Source organism: Brachycentrus maculatus, unplaced genomic scaffold (genome assembly GCF_059751285.1).
Source record: "Brachycentrus maculatus isolate JH-2025_06_01 unplaced genomic scaffold, ASM5975128v1 h1tg001900l, whole genome shotgun sequence".
Taxonomy (NCBI): domain Eukaryota; kingdom Metazoa; phylum Arthropoda; class Insecta; order Trichoptera; family Brachycentridae; genus Brachycentrus; species Brachycentrus maculatus.
The window spans coordinates 17,501-27,157 of NW_028282467.1; the positions used below are offsets into that span (position 1 = coordinate 17,501).

The window sequence follows — 9,657 nt, forward strand, 5'->3', positions numbered from 1 at the left end:
CCTCGTTAGTTTCTTTTCCTCCGCTTACTGATATGCTTAAGTTCGGCGGGTGATCTCTCCTGATTTGAGGTCGACGACAGAAAGATAATTTTTATATTATATATAAATAATACAGACAGACAGAGGCGCGCGGCGGCGGGACCGCGTCGAGGGCGCGAGGATCGCCCCGCGAAGATCGCAAAAGGATCGATCGCGGTTTCACAGCGTCGTCGCTAGCCCCCGGACACGCGTTAGCGTCCCGGCCGCGCGCTCGAAATTCGTCACACATTTGACCGGACGCCCGCGCGCGCGCCGACCGCCGGAGCGGGTCGGGCGGCGCGGGCGACGCCGGCAGCGCGCTCGCCGGGGCCCCCCCCCCCTCGCGGACGAGGGTGAGAGACTCCGCGGCGAAGTCTGGTCGCATTGCGTGCGCGACCCTCAAACAGGAGTGGTCCGTGGACAAACTACGTCTTGCTCGGACCGCAATGTGCGTTCGAAATGTCGATGCTCATGTGTCCTGCAGTTCACACTCTGACGCGCATTTAGCTGCGTTCTTCATCGACCCACGAGCCGAGTGATCCGCCGTTCAGGGTAATAATTGTACAATTTTAAAATTGTCATTCGTTCACTTGTTTATCCGTCGCGTTTTGGGTGTTCGCGCGAGCGCAAACTGACCTTAGAAGATCAAAACAACAAAAAATAGCAACCTTAATGGTGATGCGCGCGCGCACACGCACACGCGCATCACTAAATCGCGACCGGACGCGGGCGCGGTCCCCCGACCCGTCAGGATCGAGAGAGCCGTCCCGCGACGCCGGCGGGTCCGCGGTTCGCGGCGGCGCCCTAGGGCGATCTCCGCCGCAGCGATGTCGGGCTCTCGGCCGCGCATCGTGATTCGTGTATTTTACATACAAGTATGTATATATATATTACAAAATATATTATTACACAGGAAATGATCCTTCCGCAGGTTCACCTACGGAAACCTTGTTACGACTTTTACTTCCTCTAAATGATCAAATTCGGTCAAACTTTCCGACGCGTCGGACGCCCGAGACGAGCTTCCGCGCACCAGTCCGAAGACCTCACCAAATCATCCATCGGTAGTAGCGACGGGCGGTGTGTACAAAGGGCAGGGACGCAATCAACGCGAGCTGGTGACTCGCTTTTACTAGGAATTCCTCGTTCATGGGGGAGAATTGCAAACCCCAATCCCTATCACGAAGGGGTTTCATCGGGTTACCCGGGCCGTTAGGCCAAGGAGGACACGCTGATCCCTTCAGTGTAGCGCGCGTGCGGCCCAGGACATCTAAGGGCATCACAGACCTGCTATTGCTCAATCTCGTGCGGCTATATATACCGCCGGTCCCTCTAAGAAGATTTTCATTGTACGCCGGTAGTGAAGACCGCGAGACGCACGCACGCGACGCGAGCGCCGCGGAACGCGCGCACGCGGACCCTCGTGATACCGGTTGCACGTCTATTTAATAGGCTAGAGTTACGTTCGTTACCGGAATTAACCTGACAAATCGCTCCACCAACTAAGAGCGGCCATGCACCACCACCCACCGAATCGAGAAAGAGCTGTTAATCCGTCAATCCTTCCAGTGTCCGGGCCTGGTGAGTTTTCCCGTGTTGAGTCGAATTAAGCCGCAGGCTCCACTCCTGGTGGTGCCCTTCCGTCAATTCCTTTAAGTTTCAGCTTTGCAACCATACTCCCCCCGGAGCCCGAAAGCTTTGGTTTCCCGGGAGCTGCCCACCGGGTTAAAATTATGAAACTTCGGCGGATCGCTGGCTGGCATCATTTATGGTTAGAACTACAGCGGTATCTAATCGCCTTCGAACCTCTAACTTTCGTTCTTGATTAATGAAAACACCTTTGGCAAATGCTTTCGCTTTAGTCCGTCTTGCGACGATCCAAGAATTTCACCTCTAACGTCGCAATACGAATGCCCCCAGTTGTCCCTATTAATCATTACCTCTGGTATCAGAAAGCCAACAAAACAGAACCGAGGTCCTATTCTATTATTCCATGCGTACAATATTCAGGCAAGTGTTAGCCCGCTTTGAGCACTCTAATTTGTTCAAAGTAAACAGCCGCGACGGCCCGCCTCGGCGCGCGGCCGACCGTGAGGACGACCGCGACACACCGGCGGTGGACGCACCGGCGAGAAGCCCCGCAGACGTGCCTGTCGTACCGCATTCGGTAGACCGACACCGCAGGACACAATTTCAACTACGAGCTTTTTAACCGCAACAACTTTAGTATATGCTATTGGAGCTGGAATTACCGCGGCTGCTGGCACCAGACTTGCCCTCCAATGGATCCTCGTTAAAGGATTTAAAGTGTAATCATTCCGATCACGAGGCCTCGGACGAGTCCCGTATCGTTATTTTTCGTCACTACCTCCCCGTGCCGGGAGTGGGTAATTTGCGCGCCTGCTGCCTTCCGTGGATGTGGTAGCCGTTTCTCAGGCTCCCTCTCCGGAATCGAACCCTGATTCCCCGTTACCCGTGACAACCATGGTAGTCGCATAAACTACCATCGACAGTTGATAAGGCAGACATTTGAAAGATGCGTCGCCGGTGCTAGACCGTGCGATCAGCTCAAAGTTATCTAGAGTCATCTCGAATGGCGACGGACGGGGCGCGAACCCCGCCGCCGATTGGTTTTTGATCTAATAAAAGCATCCCTCCCGTTGCCGGTCAGGACCTCGTTTGCATGTATTAGCTCTAGAATTGCCACAGTTATCCAAGTAACCGTGTACGATCTAAGGAACCAAAACTGATATATTGAGCCATTCGCGGTTTCACCTTAATTCGGCTTTTACTGAGACTTGCATGGCTTAGTCTTTGAGACAAGCATATGATTACTGGCAGGATCAACCAGGGAGCTGTTCTTCGGGTTAGCTGCGTAACCGAGAGACACTGCTCGGACACGGCGTGTTCGCGCGCGGCGGAGTCACCCGCCGCGCCACGCTCTGTGACACTCACACTCCGTCGATAAAAGAACAATTTGCTCATTATCGGGCATGTGTATTGTTGTTACTCTGCCTTGCCGCTGCGGTGGTTCTCTTGCTCGAAGAGCCGAGCGGGGAGAGCAGGCGGGGATCGATCACACGGAGTGCGTCGTCGTCGCCTAAATTATGAATTCCCATTCGTAAAACGCGTACGCCGTGAGCCGTGAGGCAACGGTGTGGCCGGGGAGTTACCTCCTCCGACCGTACTCTTTTTCATTTCTTGGTCAAGTTCTACTCGCGCGGAACTCCAGAGATGAGACACGGGCGCCGGCGAAGCCAGAAGGCGAACGCCGCGTCGAGTTTCGCAAATGTACCGCCGACGCGACCGACAGATGGGCCGCCGCGGTTTGCGAACGCTGTGCAAATCAGCGCGCCACTACGGACGCGCATACAGTACCGCGGCGGCCCGGTCTCGCCGGCCCCGGCCCCGAGAGCGACTAGACCGAGGCGGGTGCGCGGATTCGGGCTTAGCGTAACTCCCGCGCGGGGTACGGCGAGTGATCGAGTCCAGATGGTCGGCGCGCATAATTTTTTTCACTTCTCTCTACACGATTTTCGTTTCGATAGCGGATACACGTTACGAATATATATACATATTTTTTACACGTCGATGCGTGTACACGCAGATATATATATTTTTTTAAAAAGTATTCATCCTCTTCTTCTTCTTCTCCTTCTCCTTATCATTATAATCATTGTTATCATTATTATCGTAACTATCATGATTATTAGTTTTGTTATTATTATTATTATTATTATTATTATTATTATTATTATTATCCTTCTTCTTCTTCTTCTTCTTCTTCTTCTATTCTTCGTCGTCTACTTTTCGTCTTAATCGTCTTCTTCTTCTATTCTATTCTATTCTTCTTCGACTTCCTCTTCTTCCTCTTCTTCTTCTTGCTCTTGTTCTTCTTCTTCTTCTTCTTCTTTTTCTTCTTCTTACGAAATTATTATTATTTTAACTATTACTACTATTGTTATGATAACTCTTCTTCTTCTTCTTCTCCTTCTTCTTCTTCTTCTTCTTCTTCTTCTTCCTCTTATTATTCAGTATTGTCATAACTATTATGATTATTAGTTTTGTTATTATTATTATTATTATTCTTCTTCTTCTTCTTCTACTTTTCTCCTACTTCTTCTTCTTCTTCTTCTTCTTCTATTCTTCGTGGTCCTATACCTCTTCTTCGACTTCCTCTTCTTCCTCTTCTTCTTCTTGCTCTTGTTCTTCTTCTTCTTCTTTTTCTTCATCTTACGAAATTATTATTATTATTATTACTATAACTACTATTATTATGATAACTATTCTTCTTCTTCTTCTTCTTCCTCTTCTTCTTCTTCTTCTTCTTCTTCTTATTATTATAATCATTGTTATCAGTATTATCATAACTATTATGATTATTAGTTTTGTTATCATTATTATTATTATTCTTCTTCTTCTTCTTCTACTACTTTTCTTCTACTTCTTCTTCCTCTCCATCTTCATCATAATATATATATATATATATATATATATATATATATATATATATATATATATATATATATATATATTCGCGATTGCCGCGCGTCGGCGTCGCTTGACCGCGTTCAGAGCTCGATCCGGGCCTTGTCCGACGAGCCATCGAGAGGGTCGAATTAATGTCAGACGGCGAGGCATTTGGCAACCTTAAGCTGATCATAGCTACTCCCGCCGTTCACCCTTCCTTGTGTTATATTATGTATTAATAACTCCTCGTATAATATTATATATTAACTCCCACTCGTAGTACCCGCGCAGTGTGGGGTACGCGCGGCCGCTTGACCGCGTCACGAGCTCGATCCGGGCCATTCCCGACGAGCCATCGAGAGGGTCGAATTAATGTCAGACGGCGAGGCATTTGGCAACCTTAAGCTGATCATAGCTACTCCCGCCGTTCACCCTTCCTTGTGTTATATTATATATTAATAACTCCTCGTATAATATTATATATTAACTCCCACTCGTAGTACCCGCGCAGTGTGGGGTACGCGCGGCCGCTTGACCGCGTCGCGAGCTCGATCCGGGCCATTCCCGACGAGCCATCGAGAGGGTCGAATTAATGTCAGACGGCGAGGCATTCGGCAACCTTAGGCCGATCATAGCTACTCCCGCGGTTCACCCTTCTCATTAATAACCTTATATTGATTAATTAATTTATTCAATTAATAATATTATCTATTGTAAATAATCCATCACTCCGACTCTCTGTTATCTCTCACATGAATAAACAATCACTCGTACTCCCCGACGAATGTCAGACGGCGAGGCATTAAGCCGTTCATAGCTACTCCCGCCGTTCACCCCTCCTTATATAATATTTTATATATATATATATATATATATATATATATATATATATATATATATATATATATATATATATATATATATATATATATATATACATTATCTAAACGAACAAACACTCCGACTCGTAGTACTCGCGCAGCGTAGGGTACTCGCGATTGCCGCGCGTCGGCGTCGCTTGACCGCGTTCAGAGCTCGATCCGGGCCTTGTCCGACGTGCCATCGAGAGGGTCGAATTAATGTCAGACGGCGAGGCATTTGGCAACCTTAAGCTGATCATAGCTACTCCCGCCGTTCACCCTTCCTTGTGTTATATTATGTATTAATAACTCCTCGTATAATATTATATATTAACTCCCACTCGTAGTACCCGCGCAGTGTGGGGTACGCGCGGCCGCTTGACCGCGTCGCGAGCTCGATCCGGGCCATTCCCGACGAGCCATCGAGAGGGTCGAATTAATGTCAGACGGCGAGGCATTTGGCAACCTTAAGCTGATCATAGCTACTCCCGCCGTTCACCCTTCCTTGTGTTATATTATGTATTAATAACTCCTCGTATAATATTATATATTAACTCCCACTCGTAGTACCCGCGCAGTGTGGGGTACGCGCGGCCGCTTGACCGCGTCGCGAGCTCGATCCGGGCCATTCCCGACGAGCCATCGAGAGGGTCGAATTAATGTCAGACGGCGAGGCATTCGGCAACCTTAGGCCGATCTTAGCTACTCCCGCCGTTCACCCTTCTCATTAATAACCTTATATTGATTAATTGATTTATTCAATTAATAATATTATCTATTGTAAATAATCCATCACTCCGACTCTCTGTTATCTCTCACATGAATAAACAATCACTCGTACTCCCCGACGAATGTCAGACGGCGAGGCATTAAGCCGTTCATAGCTACTCCCGCCGTTCACCCCTCCTTATATAATATTATATATATATATATATATATATATATATATATATATATATATATATATATATATATATATATATATATATATATATATACATTATCTAAACGAACAAACACTCCGACTCGTAGTACTCGCGCAGCGTAGGGTACTCGCGATTGCCGCGCGTCGGCGTCGCTTGACCGCGTTCAGAGCTCGATCCGGGCCTTGTCCGACGAGCCATCGAGAGGGTCGAATTAATGTCAGACGGCGAGGCATTTGGCAACCTTAAGCTGATCATAGCTACTCCCGCCGTTCACCCTTCCTTGTGTTATATTATGTATTAATAACTCCTCGTATAATATTATATATTAACTCCCACTCGTAGTACCCGCGCAGTGTGGGGTACGCGCGGCCGCTTGACCGCGTCGCGAGCTCGATCCGGGCCATTCCCGACGAGCCATCGAGAGGGTCGAATTAATGTCAGACGGCGAGGCATTCGGCAACCTTAGGCCGATCATAGCTACTCCCGCGGTTCACCCTTCTCATTAATAACCTTATATTGATTAATTAATTTATTCAATTAATAATATTATCTATCGTAAATAATCCATCACTCCGACTCTCTGTTATCTCTCACATGAATAAACAATCACTCGTACTCCCCGACGAATGTCAGACGGCGAGGCATTAAGCCGTTCATAGCTACTCCCGCCGTTCACCCCTCCTTATATAATATTTATATATATATATATATATATATATATATATATATATATATATATATATATATATATATATATATATATATATATATATATATATACATTATCTAAACGAACAAACACTCCGACTCGTAGTACTCGCGCAGCGTAGGGTACTCGCGATTGCCGCGCGTCGGCGTCGCTTGACCGCGTTCAGAGCTCGATCCGGGCCTTGTCCGACGAGCCATCGAGAGGGTCGAATTAATGTCAGACGGCGAGGCATTTGGCAACCTTAAGCTGATCATAGCTACTCCCGCCGTTCACCCTTCCTTGTGTTATATTATGTATTAATAACTCCTCGTATAATATTATATATTAACTCCCACTCGTAGTACCCGCGCAGTGTGGGGTACGCGCGGCCGCTTGACCGCGTCGCGAGCTCGATCCGGGCCATTCCCGACGAGCCATCGAGAGGGTCGAATTAATGTCAGACGGCGAGGCATTCGGCAACCTTAGGCCGATCTTAGCTACTCCCGCCGTTCACCCTTCCTTGTGTTATATTATGTATTAATAACTCCTCGTATAATATTATATATTAACTCCCACTCGTAGTACCCGCGCAGTGTGGGGTACGCGCGGCCGCTTGACCGCGTCGCGAGCTCGATCCGGGCCATTCCCGACGAGCCATCGAGAGGGTCGAATTAATGTCAGACGGCGAGGCATTCGGCAACCTTAGGCCGATCTTAGCTACTCCCGCCGTTCACCCTTCTCATTAATAACCTTATATTGATTAATTAATTTATTCAATTAATAATATTATCTATTGTAAATAATCCATCACTCCGACTCTCTGTTATCTCTCACATGAATAAACAATCACTCGTACTCCCCGACGAATGTCAGACGGCGAGGCATTAAGCCGTTCATAGCTACTCCCGCCGTTCACCCCTCCTTATATAATATTTTATATATATATATATATATATATATATATATATATATATATATATATATATATATATATATATATATATATATATATACATTATCTAAACGAACAAACACTCCGACTCGTAGTACTCGCGCAGCGTAGGGTACTCGCGATTGCCGCGCGTCGGCGTCGCTTGACCGCGTTCAGAGCTCGATCCGGGCCTTGTCCGACGAGCCATCGAGAGGGTCGAATTAATGTCAGACGGCGAGGCATTTGGCAACCTTAAGCTGATCATAGCTACTCCCGCCGTTCACCCTTCCTTGTGTTATATTATGTATTAATAACTCCTCGTATAATATTATATATTAACTCCCACTCGTAGTACCCGCGCAGTGTGGGGTACGCGCGGCCGCTTGACCGCGTCGCGAGCTCGATCCGGGCCATTCCCGACGAGCCATCGAGAGGGTCGAATTAATGTCAGACGGCGAGGCATTCGGCAACCTTAGGCCGATCATAGCTACTCCCGCCGTTCACCCTTCCTTGTGTTATATTATATATTAATAACTCCTCGTATAATATTATATATTAACTCCCACTCGTAGTACCCGCGCAGTGTGGGGTACGCGCGGCCGCTTGACCGCGTCGCGAGCTCGATCCGGGCCATTCCCGACGAGCCATCGAGAGGGTCGAATTAATGTCAGACGGCGAGGCATTCGGCAACCTTAGGCCGATCATAGCTACTCCCGCGGTTCACCCTTCTCATTAATAACCTTATATTGATTAATTAATTTATTCAATTAATAATATTATCTATCGTAAATAATCCATCACTCCGACTCTCTGTTATCTCTCACATGAATAAACAATCACTCGTACTCCCCGACGAATGTCAGACGGCGAGGCATTAAGCCGTTCATAGCTACTCCCGCCGTTCACCCTTCCTTGTGTTATATTATGTATTAATAACTCCTCGTATAATATTATATATTAACTCCCACTCGTAGTACCCGCGCAGTGTGGGGTACGCGCGGCCGCTTGACCGCGTCGAGAGCTCGATCCGGGCCATTCCCGACGAGCCATCGAGAGGGTCGAATTAATGTCAGACGGCGAGGCATTCGGCAACCTTAGGCCGATCATAGCTACTCCCGCCGTTCACCCCTCCTTGTATAGTATTTTGTATTATCTAAACGAACTGCCACTCCGACTCGTAGTACTCGCGCAGCGTAGGGTACTCGCGATTGCCGCCCGGCCGCTTTCAAATATTAGACATGCCTGATTGTGCCAAGTAATCCTAGGCCTTAAACCAGATATACATTAATAAAGTAAAAAAAATTAAAAAAAAACTACCATCACACAACAACACATTTGAATTGATTTATTCAAACTTGAAAGCATAATATAACTCCTTCATATCTGTACCATTTTTTAAAAGCGAGGCGATACCGTCACGAGCGTCTAAGCGTATACTTATGTGAAAATCCTCCTCACTCCATCACACAGCGACATATTTGTTTCGAGCTTTGAAGAAAAACGTGTGTAAATTTTCAAAACGAGGTGATACCGTCACGAGCGTCTCGGCGTATAGCTCTGTGAAAATCCTCCTCACTCCATCACACAACGACACATTTGATTTTATTATTTGAAAACTCTATTTGAAGAGCAAAATATGACTTCTTCGTATGTGTACATTTTTAAAACGAGGCGATACCGTCACGAGCGTCTCGGCGTATAGCTCTGTAAAAATTGTAAGAAAGGTTCTTGTTTTCAAAACATCACAAGCGTTCAGAAAATGGA

At 47.0% G+C, this 9,657-nt stretch overlaps 1 non-coding gene and 2 pseudogenes across 1 annotated transcript; all 3 read right to left on the reverse strand.

Moving 5' to 3' along the window:
* The window catches only part of LOC148298525 (large subunit ribosomal RNA), a 4,078-nt pseudogene extending 4,005 nt beyond the window's left edge, over positions 1-73 (reverse strand).
* A 338-nt stretch (positions 74-411) lies between these two features.
* LOC148298526 (5.8S ribosomal RNA) lies at positions 412-573 on the reverse strand (annotated as a pseudogene).
* Positions 574-932: 359 nt separating this feature from the next.
* Positions 933-2,872, reverse strand: LOC148298527 (small subunit ribosomal RNA). The gene has a single exon (XR_015839175.1). It is a non-coding gene; the product is annotated as a small subunit ribosomal RNA (ribosomal RNA).
* Between the last annotated feature and the right edge of the window lie 6,785 nt (positions 2,873-9,657).